Source organism: Acyrthosiphon pisum, chromosome A2 (assembly GCF_005508785.2).
Source record: "Acyrthosiphon pisum isolate AL4f chromosome A2, pea_aphid_22Mar2018_4r6ur, whole genome shotgun sequence".
Taxonomy (NCBI): Eukaryota; Metazoa; Arthropoda; class Insecta; order Hemiptera; family Aphididae; genus Acyrthosiphon; species Acyrthosiphon pisum.
Window position 1 is genome coordinate 29200762 of NC_042495.1, and position 1452 is coordinate 29202213.

Below are 1452 nucleotides of genomic sequence, written 5' to 3' on the forward strand. Positions count from 1 at the left end.
TTTATATTTTACAATATTGGGATATTCAATCGATTTCTCATGTAACGATTTTCTTATTTTGTTGTAATTAAAAACGAATGACTGTAAATACTTGAAAATTTCACTGAATGTTTATATTAGCATTTTCTATACACGATAAAATTTTTAAGATAATTTGACTCTTTTTTAAACTCTTTACGAACATACTCAGTTTTCAATTTTTTTAGCTTTTGTATGATATTTCTGTAATAATAAATATTAAATCAGTTGCTTAGTGTACGTCGATAGTTAGTGAATTCAAAATTGATTATAATTATTTTATCTTTCAGTTTTTCCCTGCAAATATAAAACATTTATTTACAACATTAATATTATTTTCATCTATTTAATATAGTATATAAAAAACAGAAACATTTTTTTTTTTTTTCACTGAAATTTGAAAATGATGTGTTAGACATATTTATTTTTAATCAACAATAATTTTATTTGGTTCAATACTTACATGTTATTGTAGGTATTATAGTAGGTTGATTACTGTACACATCTTAAATTGTACGTTTACGTTGAATAGATACCTAGTAGTTGAAAAATTAATTGATACAAACACAAATTGGTTAAGAATTAAACTGTTTATTTAACTTCACTGTTAATTTGTGAAATCAAAATCAAATATAATTATTTTATTCATAATTTTTTTACCTATAAAAAGTGCCGCAAAAACCGGGTGTGCAGAGCGTGCCGCGCACACGGGCCCCGAGGCTTACATACATTTGGGGGGCCCCGGGCCCAACCCGGAGCAAACACATAAATTGTCTAAAAACGCAAAATTAATTACTCACAATAATTTTTTTTTTTTAAGTTTAAACATTAATGTAGTTGTATGTATACTAATATTTGATAAGTAGGTACCTATGTTAAAATAGGATGGTAGGTTTTTGACGTTTTTGTATAATATAATATGATCAATGGTACTATCAATTTTTCCATAACATCTATTTTTATCGCGTCTATGCGACTATGCCTCTATGGGTCGTTGTTTGTTGTGAGTACTTTCTAAATTATTTACATTTTACTGAACAAGTATTAGTTATTTATAACATAACTCATAAGCACGTACCAAGTACTAATATATATTTCAAATTATATTTTATATAATGTGTTTATACCAGGGAGTCAAAACGGGTTTGAACCCGGGTCGTAAAACCCGGGTTACCCGCAAAAAATTTTACTCGGGTATTAACACGAAACCCGAAACCCGTAAAAAATTGTACCCGGTTTTTAACACGAAACCCGAAACCCGGAAAAAATTGTACCCAGTTTTTAACACGAAACACACAACCCGCAAAAAGTTGTACCCCGTTTTTAACACAAAACACAAAACCCGAAAAAAATGTTACCCGGTATTTAACACGAAACACGAAAAAAATTTACCCGTATTGCAAGGTGCAATATGAAACATGAATCCTCAAAATT